Source organism: Petaurus breviceps, unplaced genomic scaffold (assembly GCF_028583685.1).
Source record: "Petaurus breviceps papuanus isolate PSGF00001 unplaced genomic scaffold, PetGlider_PUasm1.0 90977, whole genome shotgun sequence".
In the NCBI taxonomy this organism is placed as follows: domain Eukaryota; kingdom Metazoa; phylum Chordata; class Mammalia; order Diprotodontia; family Petauridae; genus Petaurus; species Petaurus breviceps.
Genome location: NW_027187391.1, coordinates 28713708 through 28735849, shown reverse-complemented (window position 1 = coordinate 28735849; position 22142 = coordinate 28713708). Strand labels below are relative to the sequence as shown.

Genomic DNA, 22142 nt, shown 5'->3' with positions numbered 1-22142 from the left:
GTTAAATATTATTGTCATCCCCATTTATAGATGAGAAAAGGCAACATAAATAGTTCAATGACATCCATGTTCACATAGCCAGTAATTTTTGAAGGCCATGTTCAAACCCAAGTCTTCCTGACTCTTAAATATAAACTGCTAGCCATTGTAAAAGTTTGCAGCAGATCTAAGGCTTGAACTTGTTTTCCGATGCCCAATTTAGAATGAGTAGACCTGATTATTGAGCTACTGTTGGTAATCACTGAAAAACTGGACAGGAGGCAAGAAATGCTACAAGACTAGGAGAAAAAAAAACTACTCTCTATATTTTTCATTGATTTTTACATCTTTTTTTCTCCTGAACCTAAGAAACAAAACAATCATTTATATAATAAAATACAATAGGAAAAAAAGAAGATTGCACATGAAACTTCAAATATGTTGTGTACAATTTGATTTTCCTTTTAAATATGTAATAAAGTTATCATGATATAGACATGGAGATATGTATATATATATATGTGTGTGTGTATATGCATACATACATGTATACATATACATCTATATATGTATTATACACACTTCTATTTATCAGTTCTTTCTCTGGATGCAAATAGTGTCTTCCTTCATAGATTCTTTGGGTATTTGCAAGAGTCAAAATAACTTGGTCACTCCAAGTTCTTCTTGAAACAATATTGCTGTATTTGTACTGCAATATAATTGCAATTGTACTGCATACAACAATCTCCTGGTTCTGTTCATTTTGTTCTTCATTATTTCATGCAAATATTTCCATGTTTTTTTCTAAAATCAAGTTCATCGTTTCTTATAGCACAGTAGTATTCCATCACAATCATATACCACATATTAAAAAAAAGGAAGAAGGCTGAATCTTTGAACTATAAGATTGATTTAAATTCTAGAGTTTGGGGATGGGAGTAAAAGGGAAACAACTATAATTCATTAATAAAGGGATAGTCCATGTATGTAGGGGGAAAGGAACTAGAGATTAAGAGCTAGATTAAGTTCATCCCTCCAAAGTCAGAAGAAACTTTTTTTTTACAAACTACTAGAATAGATAAGGATAGTGTCTTGATTTCAATCGATAGTTAACCAAATATCTCATGTCAACCTTCTCATCAAGATAGAGAGATGTGAGCTAGATAATCATAACTAGATGGATTCAGAGTGAAGTCAACGACCATACAAGAGCAATGAATCAATATCAGTCATGTCTGTTTTTAGTTATGTGTCCTGGACCTCTATTCTTGTCTTTGTGCTATTTGACATCTTTTACCAATGGCTTTGATGAAAGCATAGATGATTTCCTAATCCTAATTCTTGTTCTAATTTGTGACAACAGGATATTGGAAGAGATAACTAATTGATGATTGATCCAAAAAGATCTCAGCAGCTATAAAACTAGAACAAATCTAAGAGGAATAAATATAGACTCCTACATTTGAGTTTAAAAAAAAAACAACTGAAAAACTACAGGATGGAGTTCATAGTTAGACAATATTAAATGTAAAAAAGTCTTTGAGGTTTTAATGGACTGTTAGTTCAATACAATTCAATAATGTGCCACAACACCTCAAAAACATTATTTTAGGGGATATTAATAAAAACATAGTGTCCAGAATGAAGGATAATCTTACTACTTTATGCCTTCATTAGAATATATCTGAAATACTATGTTCAGTTCTGAGCACCATGATTTAGGAAGGACATTTACAAATTGGAGCAAGTCTAGAGGAAGAGACCTAGTATAGTGTACAGAAGAGAAACAATGACATTGAAGAACTGTTTAATGGAAACGCAATGTTTAACCTGGAGAAGAAAAGACTTGGGAGGAAGGACAGGAGGAATAGAATGTGATAACTATCTCTAAATTTTTTTAAGCTAGGCTACTGTGAAGAAGATAGATAATACTTATTTCATATATTAGATTAGAAATAAGAGTAATAAGTAGAATTCATAAGGAGATAGGTTTTGATCCAATATAAGGAAAATATTCATAACAATTAGAACTATCCAAGAATGGAATGAGTGGCCTCTAGAAGTCATGAATTCCTCATCACTAGAGGTCATCAAGAAGAGACTGAATTGCTACATTGTTTTGAACATTGCGTAAAAGATTCATGTTTAGTTATAGGTTGGACAAAATGACCTCTGAGTTCTCTGAGCTTTGAGAGCATGTTATACTATAATTCTCTCTCTATTAAGTTTTTATTTTTTCTTGACTTCTTCCTGAATCTTCTTAATCTGTTGTCCATTTCTCTCCTAAAATTCTTAATATTTTTCTCCAGTATTTTCATGCTCACTACTACCTACTTCTTTGAAAGAGAATACATATCTGCTTTGCTTTTTCCTTCAAAAGGCTTCTCCATATACATATGGATTTTTTCCACCCATCTTAGCAACGTCTGGAGAAAGTTAGCATAGGGATATGAAGACCACACAAATTCCTATTAGAAAATCAAAACATTTGAAACATAAATAGATGGAAAGGCATTATGATATCTTTTAAATATGGTAGAAAGTGCCAAGATGGGTGGAAAACATCTATATGTATATGGAGAAGCCTTTTGAAGGAAGAAGCAAAGCAGATATGTATTCTCAGTTAATTTTGGCTGTTGTCATAGACCATAGGATTATATGGTCATGGAACCATAGATTCAAATTTAAAAGGGATCAGCGAGTTTAGCCCAATACTCTCATGTTATAAATAATGAAAATGAGGCCCAAAGATGTTAAGCAACTCTTCACTTAGCAATAAGTTAAATTCACTCACAAGTTCACTTACATGACAACTAGGAAAGGTGAGTTTTTTTTTTACTTTATATACATCACAACTTCTATACAACTTTGTTCATAAATCCAGTTGACCTTATAAACCCATATTTCAATAGTAGTAATAGTAGTAGTAGTAGTAATGATAGTAGTGGGGGTGAAGTATATACAATATATGTTGACTGCAGTCAACATTTATAACACAACATTGAAAAATTACTATTTGGACACATATTTTATTAGTATAGAAGATAGAAAAAGCACACAAGATGAGGAATGGTATTGGCCTTAAAGTCAAGGAAGAATTGACTTGAATACTGTCTGTCACTCTTACCTGAGTGTCCTCACTATCTGACTAAATTATTTTATGAGCCATAAAGCACTGTATAAATGACTTTTTATTTTATTAATATTAATAATCCCAAACCCAACACTTTTGCATTTCACCATGATGCTTCTATATTTTGATCAAGAACAGTGTGCATCTAAATAGTCATTTGGGGGTGCTTTTTTTAGACCTAACACTTGACTATGTAGGTCATGTTCTAGTTATTTTAAACCCTATACTCTTTCCTAAAATAGAATTATAATCCAACCTACTCCTGTCTCTGTTCAAGCATATGTTTATTTGTTTTCTTATATTCAAGAAAGATAACATGTTCTATTTTTTTTTGCTTTTACCTTTCTTTTAGATTATAGAAATAGTTATAAACCTGATTTTTCTTCTCCCCAGTTCACAACTATGATTTTATACTGTCCCACTTGTATCTTTTATAATCTTCAAGAATCCACATTATGTGAATCAAAGGCCACCCATGACTTTATACTTATTTTCCTATATTAATAAAACAAGAAGAATCCCAAAACTAACCTTTATAAGCATACGCTGTTTTCCACTGTATTAAAATTTCTTGTATGAAATTTTTATACTGCAGGGAATATAGTTTTCTCCAGGCTAATGCTATCTAGGCTGCCAAATATTTACCTTTACTTGTGCTTTACCTATATTTGTGTGAATTTAGAAATTCAAGCTTTCCTTTAAGCTCCTTTCCCTTCTCCTTTTGCTTTCTCTCTGCCCTTTCTCTAATGTCTGGTTTTGTTCTAATCCTGTCTCCCCATCTCTTCTCCCCATCCCAACTAGATTCCAAGGTCTCCCACAGTATCTGGGGTCATCTATAGTCATCCTGACCTATATCTCAACACTGGACTCAGATGACCCTGGAGGAGAGAGTGAGGCTGATGACTTTGTGAAGCTCTGCCTTACTTAAATCCAACTGCCTTGCAAGTCAAGACATCACCCTCCCAATGTCATTGGTCCTCTTCAAGAATGAAGGATAAACAACCACAACAATCTTGGTCATTCTCTTTGTTCTCTCTCTTTCATCTTGTATCTAGAGATACTTTTCTTTCCTTTATGGACCTTGGACAAAATTACTTCTTCTGAGACCCATTTCTTTCCCCACAAGATCTTTTTTTCTCAAAATTAGTACAGTTTTAAAAGTTTAATATAAAAGAGCTAAATATCTAATTCTAGAATACTCATAACATTGTCTATACATGCCTCATATTCAGTTTTCATTTGAGCCTAACATGCTGATGTTAGCACTATCACTGAAAATATGAAATAAGGAATGAAAGGAATAAATGAAAGATATCATTAGATAGAAACAGTGAATTCTAGTGGAAAGAACACTGATCCTAGAGTTGGAGGGCTTGGGTTTCATTCTTGCTTCTGACTGTCACCACCTATGTGACCTTGAGATAAATCACTTAACCAGCATGGATTTCAATTTCCTTATCTGTAAAAGGATAGAGTTGAACTAAATGGTCTCTGATATCCCTTATGCCTCCAGATCTGAGATTTCAGATGTTATTATGACTTTATTTTTGCTTAATTCTGAGTATTTTTTCAACTGTCAAGGATAACTTTTTAACATTTGTCATTGTCAGTTTTATATTGAAAACAGTAATCTGTTGATCTAAAATTACAAGATTTTTTGGGAAAAAAACTTTTAATATAAAAAAGTGTATCTGAACTCAATTTTTGAAATGTGATCTGGAAATTGTCTACTAATATATTCAGACTTTGATCTAATAAACATAGGATTTTAAAGGTGTTATTTTGATCACCAGAGGGAGCCCATATGGTACTGCTCCAATGATAGAAATATGTTGAGAATTAAAAGAAAAATTAATTTTGTATCAAGAAATAAGGGAGTTTTTTAGTTCAAAAGAAGTTAAAATTCTTGTGCACACTAAGATTCACAGTGCATGTAAATTTTATCAAAATCAAATTTAATTTATTGCCTGTCTACTAAATTGGTCAAATCAGTGATATCCTCTACTCTTTCTCATAATATGGGACCCTAAAATGGCTCCTATGAAAAATGTATTCTGTCTTTTGTAATACATGGAAAACACTAGTTTACTTATCTTAGCATCTTTACTTTGAGAGAACAAGGACAAAGTTTCTAGAATATTATAGGGAGAAAAGACCATGAGGTATGTACACACACACACACACACACACACACACACGCACTGTCCTTCAGGGTCAAAAGATGAGCAAAGGATTAAGCATAAGATGAACATGAATAAAAATGTTCTAGCGTCCCAGAAAAAGAATCAAGAGGTCACACAGATCTTGCTGCTGTGCTATGAAACAAAGCATATTGCACAAAGTTTAAGTTTTTCATGGTAATGCTGAAGGTGTATGTATGTATGTATATGTGTGTATACACATATAATACATACACACTGTACCTGGGGTCATCTCCACACCTGGGGTCATCACACAGACACAGACACACACACACCATATACCTTTATTCTCTTCTCAGTCCTGTCCCTGATCTTCTGGACTTCAAAACCATGCTCCCTTGAACAATAACTTCTTCCTTCTTTTCCCTTGCCTAATATCCCTCCCCCTTTTCAGTTTCCTTTTGTGTTAGGAAGGAAGGAAGGAAGGAAGGAAGGAAGGAAGGAAGGAAGGAAGGAAGGAAGGAAGGAAGGAAGGAAGGAAGGAAGGAAGGAAGGAAGGAAGGAAGGAAGGAAAATATTTTTCAGGCATCTACTATGGTAAAGAGCATCTACTATGGGATAGATAGATAGTTATTGATGTGTACGTATGCATACGTGCATGTGTATCTCATGGATATTTCATCCATTGATAATGTTTGAGATGTTCCTAATGACTAAAGGCTTATGAAATATGGTCTTGGAACAAATATGACAGGAGTGATGAATCTATAGGATACTGGACAGATGGAATGAATGGGGAGTTAGCAGATTTTTAGTATATGGTAGATTTCTTTTTAATTTGTTTTGGAGGGAGAAGGGAACAGGACATATGATTTATTTTGTGTGTGTGGCAATTGAGGTTAAGTGACTTGTCCAAGGTCACACAGCTAGTAAGAGTCTGAGGCCAGATTTTTACTTAGGTCCTCCTGACTTCAGAACTGGTGCTCTATCTATTATACTGCCTAGTGCCCCAACATATGATTTCACTGGCACAGGAAACTCATGATGAGGTCACTGCTCCCAGTAGTGCAGAGTAGCATTTTGTTTTGAAATTTATAGTCTTAAAGTTGTCTGGGAGATTGAGGTTAAATAATTTGCGAGGGATCCCATAGCCCAGAGATCTCAGGTGCAAGACTAGAATCTAGGTTTCCCTAACTCTGATGCCAGTCTCTATCTATTACAGCACATACTACTTCTCATGATTGATTATGCCATTAAAAAATGTTGACTAGCTCTTTAACACCTTCCCTTTGATCAAAACAGAACGAAACAGGTTTAAACATAATTATATGGAATTTTTAGTGAAGACATGAGAATGAATTAGCTAGCAGTATGAGCTATTCTAAGTTGGAATGTGTCACTGGAGATCATACAGCCTAGTCCTTTGGTGAAAAAGGATTAAAAATAGATTGATTTCCAAATTTCTGTTCATCTCTCAAGGATATGCTATGTTAAAGTAGTATGGCAGGGTGGATAATACACCAGACTTTGGATCAGGAATTGAATCCTATCTCACACACAACTATCTGTGTGACCCTGTACAAGTAACTTAAACTCTCTGAGCCTCAATTTCTTCGTAAAGTGCTTTGCAAACCTTAAAGCTCTGTGTAAATGTCACCAATTGATTTGTATAGCACTTTAAGGCTTGAAAAACACTTTATATACATTATTTCACTTGAATTTCACAACAATCCTGAGAAATAAGTGCTATTGTTGTCCTCATTTTACAGATAAGGAAACTGAAACTGAAGAAGCAAAATGACTTGTGCAAGATCACACAGATTGTAAGAGAATTTGAACTTTGGTCTTATTAACTCCAAGTCTATTGCTCTTATCCACTGCACTACCTTGCTACCTACACAGCTGCAGTTATGTAACTGGAACTATATGGTTCTGTCATAAGTCAGAACAGTTCATCAGCTGTGTTCAAAACTGCTGTGGTACAGGTATGATCAAAGACTAAGATCTAATTACTAAGGGCCTTTCCTACAATTACACTTGTCTTCTGACAGCATCAGGCATTATTGAAGACACTACCTACCTGTAGGCTTTTTAACAGATAGTTCTAAATGCACAACTGTATATAGATACTATATTACTAACTGAAACCATGCACTTAAAACCTCATTTGATTCAGACTCATGCCAATCTCCTCAGGCTTTAAATCTTACTTCCAATTTATATGTCCTTTTTCACTTGTTTCTTGTAGAAAAAAAATTTCAGCATTTTAAATTGACAGTACTACCTCAGTTTTCCTATTGAGTTTAGTCCTCTAGAAAAGGAAACATAAATTTCAGTGTTCCTTTTCAAACTTTCTTTTGAAACCAATATTATGACTTTCGATATATTAGAAACTCTCTCCTCTGCTGTTGGTTCATGAAGTCCCCAATGCTGGAGGCATTTTATGACTGTTTGAGATTAAGATATTTCAAACCTCAGTGACTATATGTTCCCACTGGGATATTGGAAGCAGACTTTACAGTCTTCACACACAATGCAATTTTTAAAATAAAATTCCATAAATTAAGGCTCTCATAAACCTTTGGAAATCCTGCTGTTCCAAACAGCTGCTTGGTTACATTTGTTTCTCATACTAGGCAAGGCTCATGGGAAGAGAGCACTTAAAACCTAGTTTACCCTTAATTAGCATGAAGGACTGGTGAAGAGACTTCATTTTGACACTGAGCTTATGTCAATTTAAATTTTTCAGACTTGAGATCAATAAGCAAGCTTCATTTGAAAGATACTGATCTCCAGCACACAGTGCATCACTGGGGAGAAAAATATCAATTGAAATAAAGGGCTAAATAACATATGGTGACTTCTAGCTGTATTTGAGGGGGTGGAGAGCAAAGAGTCCTAGAATTTGCAATGAGAAGACCTGAATTCAAATTATGACCATGAATCATTACTATCCATGTTACTTTTTACAAGTGTTTAGCAGTCCTGGTTGCCACGTGTGCAAAATTAGAGTATTGTAGTTTAACATGAGTTCTTAATCTTCTTTTGTGTCATGTACCCATTGATAGTCTGGTGAAGCCTATGGACCCCTTTTCAGAGTGGCATTTTTAAATGAATAAACAAAATACATAAGATTATAAAGAAAATAAATTATAATGAAACACAATTACCTATGTAATAATCTCATTAAATTTGCAAGCTCCTTGAGAGCAGGAACTTTTGCCTCCTTTTGTATCTTAAAACACTTAGTTCCTAGAGCACAGTAGGCATATAATAAATGTTCATTGTTTGATATATATGTGTATTGTATATTTATATGTGTTTTTACACTGGAAAAATTGGAAGGGTACTTAGAAATTCTCTATCAACTGTTCCTAACCTGAGATCCATGAATTTGTATGTTTGTATACAGACATATATCTATATATACACATATAGGCATGTACAAATATACATGTGCATACAAAGGTATACATGGTTATATAATGTGTGTCTGTGTATATGTGTATGCATAGATTTTTATGTATGAATGCATGCATGGTTAAGAATGATTGGTAAATGATCTCTAAGTACCCTAACAACTCTAAAGTATCTATGATCTCAACAACCAAACTGAACCTATAAATTACTGGACTCCAAATTCAATGTAAACCCAATTCAACTTTATACTGTTTTTAAACTCTTATTTTCCAAGGTATTTAAGCCGCCACCTAAAGGCTCGAAGATCTCTATGACTTCTCTATTACTCTCTGAGTATGAAATCTCACTCAATTTAGAGTTTGGTCCTGATCATATGTCTCTTGCAGATGGAGTCTAGGGAGTCAGGTTGTGTGCAGACTGACTTGGTTTTAGAAATGGTGACTCAAGGCAATTTAGAATTTTAATATAATGATAAATAATTTTAAAATAATAATAAAATAAAAATTAATATAATGAAATAATAATTTAATATAATAATAATCTAATATTGATGCTCTGACTTTTTGTATAATACCATTAGTTTTGGTAAAATAAAATTACTCTGACTCTCTCTGCATTGGGATGGGGGGAAAAGTGATGGTCTCTTCTAAAGCTCTTTACTGTTACTCTCATTCTTTCTCTGTAGCTTAATTAAAAGAAAGAAATTGTCTCTTATGTGTAAGAGTAAATTAAGTAAAATGACCATGTGTTCCCACATGGGGAAGAAAGTGAACCATGTAGGAGGACATGCCAGCGATTCTAGTTCAGTCTATGAGTTGACTTTGGGAGTCTGAAAAAAAACAAATGGGGATGAGAAAGGGGGGCAAGTACACTGTGGTGATCTCTTGTTGGTAATAAAATTACATTAGCTATGAATGCTATGATATGGATGATACTGGTTTTCATAGATGCTACAGTCAATACAAGTACCTAATAATTTAAAGAAATGTTATAAACATGCTGAAGGCAAATCAAGCTTTTTTCCACATGTGCTTAGTCTACTAGAGTATAAATACTGGCTATGGAGTTAGAGGACTATAACAGTAAGGGGATTTGAGGATCTTCCCTGCCCTTCCACAGGCCTAATGGGACTCATGGAGCTCAACAAAAGAAGTTTACTTTGGGAAGGCTTGTTTTTCAGGAAGGCATATACATTTTTTTACCTTGTAATTAGGCAGTGGATCATGAAGGTTGTGATGTTCTCTGACCCTAGAAAAGGCTATATATACCTCTGAGGTGAGGTTTTACTTTGGGACTCACTTATGGGCAGAGTTGTGTGAGGTTGTCAAATGAGACTCTGGGCAGCTGTTGAAGCTCCTGGCTTTGAAAACCCAGAAGTTGCTGCTTCTTTCTCTGATAACTAACACTGTGTGGATGTAATGGTTCTAGACAGCAAGAAGCCCTATCTCTTGGTCTCGTGAGTTGTGTTATTTTCTCTGTATTTTTTTGTCTGCCTGTAATTTCTCTTTGTATTTTCTGAAGTTCGGGGTGCTGACTTTTTCCCCTGAACTAAGTGAATGATATATATATACATACATATGTGTGTGTTTGATTGAAGTAAAATTGTTAACCCTCTTTTGAATTGCTTTCCTTTAGAAAAGCAGATCAAAGAACCTGTGCTAGGAGCCATCCTGGGAATGCTAGTGTGACTGCTAATATAAGGACCTGGATTCCAATTCCACCTCTGACACTTACTACTTGTGTGACACTAGGAGGTTGATGATTTTGCACAGTTCTGCCTCGCTTAAATACAATTCATGTGCAAGTCAAGACATCACCATTGTGATATGATTGACCTTCCTCAAGAATGAAGGACAAACAATAAAGTGTGACATTGAGAAAGTAATTTATCCTCCAGTGACCTCAGTTTAGTCATTTGTAAAATGGGTGGTCTGAACTAGATGTCATCTTAGGTCCCCTCCAGTTCTCTATCTAGGATTCTGTGATAATTAGAAAAAAATAAACAAATTAAAACAAACATGTGAAGATATAAATGCAATATTTTCTCTTAAGAGTTCATAAAGTTTCTCAAGTTATATCATTATATATTGTTTTCTGTTTCCAAAAATCCATCTACTCAATTTAAATACAGACAGTGGCAAGGCACAGAGCCAGGGCCACATGTAGCCTTTGGAAAAGTGGGATCTGAATATTTTCATGAAGAGAGAAATCATGGTGAACCCTTTGAAGACATTTGTGATGTAAACCTGTACTTTTTTAAGAAACATAAGCTGATATCAATGTCATACTAAATCCATTTTCTGACTCTGGTCCGAATACAATGCCATAATACTCCTTTCTTGTCCTACTTCAGGACCCTTAGTTGACATGCAGTATACTTCCAAGCCTTGTATTTTTGGGGGGGTGTGGGGGCATTGGTTATGTCAATAAACACATTAACAAACCCCGTTTTCAAAATATTTGTACTTTCAGGAGACATGGCATATATGAAATGTAAATTCTACATGCTTTATGCATATTAATAACATATAACTATATCTCAATCATTTTCATGTTGAACTTTAATTTTAACACTCTAATCACTTTCAATTGGGAATTTAAAGTCATGTTCAGCTGTCCACTTAGTAAAGAATACTATTTTTCACCTGACAATGAGGTTCTATTGAGTTTGTGTGTGCTTAATCCAGAACAAAAAGAAAAACAAAATTAATTTGATATTTCTAAATTTTCCTTTTAAGTGTAAAATATAATCCATTGTCATTGTACCAAAGTCTACAAGTTGGAATCAGGCCTTCTCTTTCTCCTGCCAAGCTCCTACCACTGGATTTGGATGCTTGGAAAGACACATGGTCAGGTATAGCAAAAGTAGAGCCAGAAGTGAAGTCTCTCCAATGACTGTCTGGTTTCTTTCACAGTTTATATCACTCTAGAAATGATCAAATTTCTCAGTGTCATGCTTAAATTAGAGCAATTTCAAACACTGTGGATTTTAATTTCTCCCACAGTAGCAAGAATGTCCTTCCAGCTTATCCTAGATTACTATGAAACTAAAATGATGCTATTAAATTTACCTCATTTGACTCTCTACCTTGATTTAGTCCTTTAAAAAAACAATAATTGGTAGTAATGTGAACAAAAGCTATAATTTATAGATATAGAAATGCATGGTTTTTAAAGTAAGAATCTAACCCTATTTTCCAATGAATTGAAAATAAAATATGAGCCGAATTATTGTAAAGACTTGGTGGTGGCACTTTCTTTTATATGAATATAGTGAAAATATTTACAAGGAGTCATTATCCATTTTTTGAAAAAGAACATGCTGCAGTAGCTTAAGAATAGATATCGGTATTTAAGGACTATAGACAGATGCATTTATTGTCCTCTCACACTCCAATGCCTAGGGACAAATTGGTTAGTGACAACCCCAAGGACTCAGGGATGTCATACTTTTCTGGATTTTGGCAGTCTGCTTACCTTTCTTCTCAAGGACATATCTCAAAGGTTTTCCACACTGGGGAATATAAAGTTATGTTGTAACAGACTGCTTTGGACGTTTTGAATCCTTTAATAAGAAAACAAACAAGATAATGTACACAAAGCCCTTTGCAAACTTAAAAACATCATTTAGATGTCAGCCATTATTAGTCCAATGTTCCTCTTCTTTCTTCTCCCTCTCCCCCTTCCCCTCCCTTTTAGCTCTTCTGGCCCTCTGGCTATGCCTCAGTTTATTGTACTATCATTAGAGCTTTTAAAACTCATTGTCATTCTATGGCATGTTTCCAGAACATGACTGACAACCTCCTGAAGCTTTTTTTTAAACCTGATGATTATGACCCAGTTATGGTAATCTACGTGGACACTGCCTATTCACCTTTGCCAGATAGATTTCCTCTCTTACTTTAACTCACAGCTTAAGCACCACCTTCTACACAAAGCCTTTCCTGATCCCTTTCCCCAACTGCTAATGCTCCAAAGGTCTTCTCTCATCACCTTACATTTCTAGTCTATTTATTCCCTATTTATTCAGAATATATTTATTCTGACTATATACACATTATCTCCAACATAACTGATACTCTTCTTTAGAGCAGGGATTAAATATATCTGTATCCCCAGAGTGTAGGAAAGTATATGACACATGCTAGGAACTTAATAAATGGTCATTGATTAAAATGATACTATGAAAAGAAACCTAGAAAGCAATGCTAGAGGTTATTAAACTATAGAGAAGAAATTAAAGATATTAGAGGAACAGGTGGTGTTTTCGTTACTGCTATCTATCAAAGGCAAGGAATCAGAAGAGGAAAGACAAGTGAGTGAAGCAAATGGATGGTTAAGAAGATGGCATCTGAGAATGGGATTTATATTTCTGGACCCAACCTTAAAATATAAGAATGGCAGGAATGAAGTACACCTAACAAAATGTGGAGCAAATGTATTAGCCTAGAGTCTTGCAAATCTAATCAAAAGACTTTAAATTGAATTGGAAAGTATAAGAAGAAACTGACTATCTCCAACAAGTGAAATATCATAAATAATAGTTTCATTAAAAAATAACAATACAGAAATCCAGAAATTTCAAAGGAAAAAAAATCTAGAACATGAGCCAGCAATAAATCCATGCTTACTGCCATTTGTGCACAAGTACACAAAGTATAACTAAAAAGCAAAGGGAACCAAAGAATTTAAAGCAAGAGGGCAAATTGAACATCACAAATAGTACCAAAAAAGTGCAAGGATATATAACTGCAATGGGATTATGGAAAGAGACATCTCAATTTAAAAAAAAAAAGAACAGGTAAAAGGGAGAGTTGTGGTACAGAATAGCTGTGTATATTGAAAACACATATCCATGGGAAGACATTTAGAAACCAGAAGGTGAAAATATTCCCTTATGTTCAAAGATGTTTGTTTAAAGATCAACATAAAAAAAAAGAAGTGGTATTATCATCAATGTCATGGTTTCACATCAGAAACAGACACGTTTTAATAATGGAAATGACATTAAAATGATACTTCTGCCTTGCTTCTAAATGCTAGCTATCATTGGGTTTTTCTATGCAACTGAAACCTTCCGTGTAGGTTGTATGCCCTTATTAAAATATGTATGTACTCCTTAAGAGCACGGATTCTCTTAATTTTTGGTTTGTATCCCCAGAACTTAGTGTAGCACTTTGAACATAATGAATAATTAATAAATGCATTTGAATTAGTTAATTCACACATTGAAATATAACAGGCAACTTGAACTGAAAGGGGACAGAAGATTTCAGGGAACAGAAAACACGACTAGCATAGAGGCATAATATAAGGGATTTCAGCTGGACATATCTATTTGATTTCTTTCTCTGTCTTTGTCTCTCTCTCTCCCTGTGCCTCAGTCTCCACCTCTATCTGTCTATCTGTCTCTGTTAGGTTGTCTTTCCCCTTCCCTCTCAAGGAAGAATAGCTAATTTCTTTTAGCTTACCTTAATGATAACTTCATCCTTCAAAAGTTAGAGGAAACAATAAGGAAAACCACTATTCTTGACTTGATAAAGTGAGATTACTGAAATAGAAATGATAGGAATTTTGGAAGTAAGTGATCATGATAATTTAGGTTTTTTTGGAAGAGGAGAAGAAAGTCAAGCACCACATGACATGCATCATAGGGCTCTGGATAATACATTTCAAAGGTTGCAGAAAAAAAGATTGGCAGGACATCACGGACTAAAATTCTTCAGAGAAAATCAACTGAAGAAGGATGAGAAACAAGCAGTTCCAAGGAGAAGAAAAGGGGGAGGGGACTGTCCAAAGTAATTGGCATACACATGGAACTCTTTGTCCAACTCAAACTTTTTTAAAGGCATGTACAGAAGATCTTACATAACGTTGGACTGTGATACCTCAACATGACATGAAAGTAGCTCTGATTTCTCAAATGTCATGCTAATGAAGTGAAAGTTCTCACAGGTTTTGCCTCAGTAGAAAGACTTCAACTATAATCCCAGGAGTAGCCTGTGTCTGCTGTCCAAGAAACAAACTAGTTAAGCAAGTAGAATCTCATCACCTTGTTTGAGAGAAGAAAAGGGAACAGAGCTGGTGCATATACAAGACTGGCAGAGAAACATGAGGCTCAGAAACAATGGTCCAGAGAACCACTGTGAATAGTAACACTCCCTACTGTAGGTTGGTGCTCTGTTTCAAAGCCTCAGTCACTCCATCCCAGTTATGACTCTACCAAATCATCTATTATCTAACCAAAAATGAATAAATAATTTTAAGAGACTTTGTTTTCGAATTTGAATTAAACATAAGATCAAATCATCTTCATCAAATATCATTCATATACCTTAAAGGAATGTGCATTAGTAAACAAACAGTTCATAAGTTAACTGGTAATGAAATCTGATTTTGTATTTTCCTTACACACTATGGTGTCTACTGGCATTTCTACACAATGTAATTCTGCTTGTGTAACTAATAGCCAAGAATCATGGACTGTGAGGTAAAAGGGATCAAGTTCTATCTTTATGGCTTTTGCAAATGACTAACCCTTCTCACCCAGGTATTCTCTGAGAATATAAGAATCTGACTTGTATCTAGATCTATACACAAAATGCAAATATTTATCACCAAGCATTTCGGCTAATATAACATTTAATATAAGATGGCAGCAAAAGTAGAGTATCATAGTATCATAGACTGAGAGCTCAAAGAAATCTTAATGGTCATATAATAAAATGCCCTCCTTTAACAGATGAGGAAACTGAGACCCTAGGAATATAAGAGATCACACAGGGAGTCATTGACAGAGTTGGGATTCAAACCTGGTCATTGATTCTAAATCCATCCCTTCTCTGAACTGAAGAACATTGAAAAAAAAGTAGGATATAGAAATCTGCAGAAGGAAGGGATGATGAAGAAAGATGATAAAGCATGTATTATGGAAATACATTTCTTATTCTAATATTAGTCATGTCCTTTATGGGAACAAGAGCACCTTTAAATGCAAAAGATTAATTTTTAATTAATTAGTTGCTCCATCTTCTTATGTGTTATTGTCAATTCTCAGGAGTTCAAACACCTGCTGTCTTTTTAAAGACATTTTCCTATTTAGCATTGTGCATCTTAATATATAAACATATGGAAGAGATTTTTTAGAAGTCCTATAGTCACTGATATGGTGGGAGGGAGAGAAAGACAGAGAGGGAGACAAGAAAACCAGAGAGACAGAGACTGAGGGGGAGAAGAGAGGAAGTGAGAGAGAAAGACAGGCAGCCAGAGAGAGAGAGCGCATATATTAAGTGCTTGATTCTTTCCAGACCCTCAGCTCACTGCTGGGGATACACATACAAGCCACCAAGACAGTCCCTGCCCTGAAGGAGCTTACATTTTAGTGAGTGAAGGCAATATATTTTTAAAGGGAGACACAAAAGGTGTGGGAGCATCATGTGGTGATGACAGAGAAGTGGAATGAGGCTTGTTTTTTTTTAATAAGTAAGAAAATATGTCTTTTATTTTTACTTCAAAAGAGTCTCAGTTTTTGGCTAAATGAAAAGGGATGAGCAGGGTCTCGATCAGTTATTAGGTCTGGTCATCGTGGCAACCAATTGTTCTGCTTCTGTTTGTATACCATTGTCAAGAAAAGAGGAAAGTGGTGAAAATAGCAGAAAACTCATCTGCACCTCAAAAAAGTATAACACACAGAACTCCCCCCACTGAAATTAATTAAAAGACTTAATGCTAGGCAATCTCTTATGGCAAAAGTGGGAGACATTTAAATTATTTCATAGCTAGATTGTTTGTTTGTTTATTTTTAAATAAGTTATCCCAGGTCCAACTTCTCTCTTCTGGCTCATGTTTGAGTGACTATAGACCAACCAAGATCCACCAACACAGACCTTGGTTCCAAAAGAATGATGCTGGCCCCTGAAAGACTACTTTCTAATCTGCATAGATGGGAAGTGTGTATAAGTCTCAGAATGCAAGACAACTTAGCTTTGGTGGGTCCCCAGACTTTGGGCAACATACTGTGTGCAGCTGTGTTGCATGTGGAAGTTGACAACATATTCACCACTAGCCCTTTGCACTAAAATGGCAAAGAGCTCAAAAGGGTGGAAGTTAAAGGCAACCTTGTGTGGTTGACAGGGCAGCCCAGCAGACCTGCTTGGAACTTGAACTCAAGCAGACTCAAAATCCCAGGCATAGAACCTGACCAAGTGATCTCCACAAGTCATGAACCTCTACATAACTGATACCCACCTATCATCATAGCTAAAGAGAGACAGATTGAGGTAAAGACTACCATCCTGATTTGCCCTGTGCCACAAGTATACCAATATCTGGTGCTTTAGGGAATTAATGAAGGGCTCCTTGTAGGGGTTGGCCATGCCTGTTTGGCTTTCTTACTGTACCTCAGGGTAGACAGCAGATAGGGTGAGCAGGTAATTCTCGGAGCAAAATTGATCAATAGTAGTCCCATCAATAAAGGTGCCTTCAGGAGTGACCTGGAAGACATGAATGGTCTGCTGCTATACTGAATGAATGGCTACTATGTTTTATATAAGTATAACCCTTGATTGTAGGATGAGATCACTTTATCACACTTGAAAATGCAGGTGTCATACAACCTAACAGTGTGAAGATCAATGATATGAAGGGAATAGTCCTCCAAAAGCAAGCGGGGATTTGGTGTCACTGACTCACTGCTGAGATACACTTCACAAAAAGGAGGATGAGTCTCTTCAGGAAGGTAGGCAGGTGAACCCACAATGACACAATGACAGTCATCTGTGAAGAGGCTATATACTCCAGTTTAGGTGTTCACCATTAGAAGCTACATTGGTAATATTCAACAAGACACAGAGGCATTCAAAAGAGTTGGCCTTGGATGTTGACTGACCTCTGGTCATTGTCATTGGCCAAAATTTCATCCTCATAACCCTGCTGCTTGGCAGCCCTGATACTCATAAATCTCCAGTGATGTCTGCTCCAAAGAAAAGGCAATAAAGCAGCTCCCATCAGGTGAAAATTTTCACAGGAAACAAGTTGGCTTTTCCACATTAACCACAGTAAAGTTGGGGAAGATGTTCTAGGGGAATATTCGAACCTGGTGCCAGCCTTGCCTGAACCAATGCTCCAAGTGGTGGATAACATTTGGTTCTAGATTATTCCAGGTTTGATTGTTGAAACATCATGATGCACCATTACATAATCTTATTTCTGGGTGACCTCTGAGGCCCCTTTCAACTGTAAGCCCTGAATCTCCAACAACCTGAGGGCAGTATGACTTTCAAGGACAGGTGGGCCAGGGCTCTGTTAAACATCAGAGCACTAGAATCTGGTGGGGGGAGGGGAGGCATGACTCAGGGTCCCAAGCAAACTTCAGGAGAGGGACCAGTGACCCAAAGGGAGGCCCAAAGACATGTGAGAGTCAATGTAGCCAGAGAAGGGAAGAGTCTTCACCCCTCCATTCTGTGCAGGTCTCTCCCAGTCAGTTAACAGAAGTGAGTGTGAGACATGTTTTTTTTTTCTAATTTGTTTATTTATTTTTCGTTTTCAACATTCATTTCCACAAGATTTTGAGTTACAGATTTTTCTCCCCATCTCTGCCCTACCCCCCACACCAAAATAGTGAGCATACTGAATAACCCTACCCCCTATCTGTTCTCTCTTATATCCTCCCCCATCCCCCCAGCCAACTTTCTAGTAGGGCAAGATGGATTTCTATACCCCAGTGCCTGTATATCTTATTTCCCAGTTGCATGCAATATGCATTAACATTTGTTTTTTGAATCTTTGAGTTCCAGAGTCTTTCCCTTCTTCCTTTCTCACCCACCCCCAGTGGGAAGACAATCAATTCAACATAGGTTGTACATGTGTAGTTACACAAAACATTTCCATAGTAGTTATATTGTGAAAGACTAACTATATTTCCCTCCATCCTATTCCACCCCTCAGTTATTCTATTTTATACTTTGACCCTGTCCCTTTTCAAATGTGTTTGTTTCTAACTACCCTCTCCCCCAATCTGCCCTCCTTTCTATCACACCCCCTCTTATCCCTTTCCCCTCTGCTTTCCTGTAGGGCAAGATACCCAATTGAATGTGTATGTTATTACCTCCTTAAGCCAAATTCAATGAGAGAAAAGTTAACTCATTCCTTTTCACCTTCCTGATCTTCCCCTTCATTGTAACAGTGTTCTCTTGCCTCTTTTTATGAAGTAATTTACCCTTATCTATCTCTCTCTTTCTCCTTCTACCAATATATTCCTCTCTCACCTCTTAATTTTATTTTGAAGATATCATCCCTCCATATTCAACCCATCCTGTGCCTTTTGCCTATGTATACATGTACACACATATATACACACTCATACATATATTTATACATACATACACCCTCTGATATATACATATATGTATATATACATATATATTCACTTCAACTATCCTCATATTTAGAAAAGTCTCATGAGTTACAATTATCATTTTTCCATGTAGGAATGTAAATAGTTCAACTTTAATAAGTTCCTTATGATTTCTTTTTCCTGTTTACCTTCTCATACTCCTCTTGCTTTTTGTATTTGAAAATCAAATTTTTAGTTCAGCTCTGGTTTTTTCATCAAGAATGCCTTAAAGTTCTCTATTTCATTGAATGACCATATTTCCTCCTGAAGCATTATACTCAGTTTTGATGGGTAGGTGATTCTTCGTTTTAATCCTAGCTCCTTTGACCTCCGGAATATCATATTCCAAGCCCTTCAATCCCTTAATGTAGAAGCAGCTAGATCTTGTGTTATCCTGATTGTGTTTCCACAACAGTGAAATTTTTCCTTCCTGGCTCCTTGTAATATTTTCTCCTTGACCTGGGAACTCTGGAATTTGGCTATGATATTCCTAGTTTTCTTTTGGGGATCTTTTTCAAGAGGTGATTGGTGAATTCTTTCAATTTCTATTTAGCCCTCTGGTTCTAGAATATCAGGGCAATTTTCCTGGAGAATTTCTTGAAGAATGATTTCTCGCTTCTTTTTTTCATCATGGCTTTCAGGTAATCCAATAATTTTTAAATTATCTCTCCTGGTTCTACTTTCCAGGTCAGTGGTTTTTCCAGTGAGATATTTCACATTGCCTTTTATTTTTTTCATTTGTTTATATCTGTTTTATGGTATCTTCATTTCTCTTACAGTCATTAGCTTCCAATTGCTCCAATCTTTTTTTAAAGGAAATGTTCTCTTCAGTGAGTTTTTGAAATTCCTTTTCTATCTGGCAAATTTTCCTTTTTAAGGCATTCCTCTCTTCATTGACTTTTTGGACCTCTTTTGCCATTTGAATTAGTCTACTTTTTAAAGTGTTATTTTCTTCATAACTTTTTTTGGTCTCCTTTAGCAGGCTGTTGACTCACTTTTCATGATTTTTTTTCATCATTCTCATTTCTCTTCCCAGTTTTTCCTCTACTTCTCTTACTTGATTTTCAAAATCCTTCTTGAGCCCCTTCATGGTCTATGACCAATTCATATTTTTCTTGGAAGCTTTTGATGAAGTTCTGATTTCATTGTCCTCGTCCAGTTCCATGCTTTGATCCTTTTTGTCACCAAAAAAGGATTGAATGGTCTGATTGTGCTTCCTCATCTTGCCACTTACTTGACTTCTGACCTATTTGCCATGGTAGAACTCTGCTTACAGAATGGCTCTAGCTTTGTCCCAAATTGCTGGAGTTTTCACAGCTGCCAGAGCTATTAGGAGGGCACCTTCTCTACAGCCCCCCCACAAGCTCTGGCTCACTGGCCACCCACCCCAGGACCAGCACTGAAGACTGTGATCCAGATCCAGGCAGGTCAAAGCAGGAGCTTTGACCTGCCCTCTGAATGGTTGCTTGGTCCCTCTATGATCTTCAGGCCAGGAGCTCTGAAAGCAGCCACACAGCACCACCATGCCCCTACCACTTCTCACCCTGAGGGCAGGGGCCAGACCACAATATTCCTTCACCCTTACAACAAAGTTCTCAACTGACCTTTTTTTTTCTGTTTGGCATTTATGGGTTGAGGAGTGTGGAAACCATCACAGCTGCTGGAAATTCAGTCTCCTGAAGTCTACTCTGGCCTATCTGGGCTGCCCTGGTGCCAGAACAGTGGCTCACTGGGGACAGTGCTTGGCTCCCGGAGCACTGTGATAGACCTTTCCTGTTATCCTGCCAGGCTTCCTTCAGCAGGAGATTTCTTTCTCTCTATCTCTTTGTGGGTTCTGTAGCTTTCAGATTTGTTTAGTCTATTTTTTACAAGTATTGGAGATGGTTGAAGCTGGAGCCTGCACCAAGTTTTTGCTTTTACTCTTCCATCTTGGTTCCATGCCCATAAGACATGATTTTTTTTTTAGTTGTATCTCTTACTCATTTAGGTATCGGTAACATGTTTGTGTCATAAAAATAATTTGGTAGGACTCCTTCTTCACTAATTTTCCCAAATAGTTTGTAGAGTATTGGAATCAATTGTTCTTTAAATGTTTGATAGAATTTGCTAGTAAATCCATCTGGCCCTGGAGATTTTTTCCTAGGGAGTTCACTGATGGCTTGTTCAATTTCTTTTTCTGAGATGGGGTTATTTAAGTAATTTACTTCCTTTTCAGTTAATCTTGGCAACTTATATTTTTGTAAATATTTATCCATTTCACTGATTGTCAAATTTATATGAGTATAATTTGGCACAATAATTCCTAATTATTGTTTTAATTTGCTCTTCATTGGAGGTAGATTCACCCTTTTCATTTTTGATACTCATAATTTATTTTTCTTCTTTCTTTTTCTATCATATTGACTAAGGGACTATCAATTTTATTTGTTTTTCCATTTAAAAATTTCTTAGTTTTATTTATTAATTTTCTTAATTTCAATTTTATTAATCACTCCTTTGGTTTTCATTATTTCTAATTTAGTATTTAATTGTGGATTTTCAATTTTTTCCCTTTCTAGCTTTTTCAATTGCAAGCCCAGTTCATTCACCTCCCTTTTCTCTAATTTATCCATATGTGCACTCAGGGATATAAAACTTCCCCTAAGAACTGCCTTTGCTGTGTCCCACAAATTTTGGTGTGTTCTCTCGTTATTGTCATTCTCTTGAATGAAGTTACTGGTTGTTTCTATAATTTCTTGTTTGACCCACTCATTTTTTTTTAAGCAATCGGGGTTATGTAACTTGCTCAAGGTTACACGGCCAAGTGTTTCTGGGTGGGTGCTAAATGTCTGAGCCCAGGATTCGATCTCCAGGTCTTCTCAACACTGGAGCCGGTGCTCTTACTCGCTGTGCTACCTGGCCGCCCTGACCCACTCATTCTTTATAATTAAATTGTTTAGTTTCCAATTAGTTTTTAGTCTATCTTTCCATGGACCTTTATTGCATATGGTTTTTATTGCATTATGATCAGAGAATGATGTTTTTAATATGTCTGCCTTTCTGCACTGAATTGTGAGTTGTTATTTTTTTTTTATGT

At 35.9% G+C, this 22142-nt stretch overlaps 1 pseudogene; it reads right to left on the bottom strand.

Moving 5' to 3' along the window:
* The window catches only part of LOC138153180 (DET1 homolog), a 92540-nt pseudogene extending 74675 nt beyond the window's left edge, over window positions 1–17865 (bottom strand).
* Window positions 17866–22142: the final 4277 nt, after the last annotated feature.